Genomic DNA, 653 nt, shown 5'->3' with positions numbered 1-653 from the left:
GCCTTCGCAAGTCAGTGGTCTACTAAGTCCCCTGCCAATGCGGCAAAGCACACATCGGGGAAACTGTAGGCATTGTAGGAAAGAGCTGCTATGAATGTACACACCACACTGAATCACGCCAACCCACTAAGCCGTGTCCGGCCACAATATAAAAACTGACCATTCTATAGTTAAAACATAACCGAGGTACATAAGCAGTCTTCTTCCTTCTGGGGTATCTTGATTAAAGAGGCCATTGAAATTTCACTGAGACGAGAAAAAGAAAACCGTTACTGTACAGTACGGTCTGCAGCCGACGATAATATTACGGACACAGCAACCGGGCTTCGCCACCCTTGCCGCCACCACCGCTCACAGCAAAAGGCTTTCAAGAAAATAAAAAATCCACAGCAGTAATTATTGATCTATCGTCTGACTATGACACAGCACGGAGACAAGGAATGCCACTGAAATTCCTAAGCATCATACCTTGTAAAAAACTGGCCACACTACTTAACAACTTGCTGGCAAATAGACACATTGAGGTACACCTCCGTGGCAAGAAAAGCCGCAACTACCGACTCAATGCCGCACGGGGTGGCCGCCCGGTTTGAGGTGAAACGGATTGCGCTGCCCTTCCCGCTGGAGGTTCGAATCCTCCCTCAGGCATGGGT

The sequence above is a fragment of the Schistocerca gregaria genome, chromosome 3, assembly GCF_023897955.1.
Source record: "Schistocerca gregaria isolate iqSchGreg1 chromosome 3, iqSchGreg1.2, whole genome shotgun sequence".
Classification (NCBI taxonomy): Eukaryota; Metazoa; Arthropoda; class Insecta; order Orthoptera; family Acrididae; genus Schistocerca; species Schistocerca gregaria.
The sequence above is the reverse complement of the archived record's forward strand: the minus strand, read 5'-3'. Positions refer to the sequence as shown.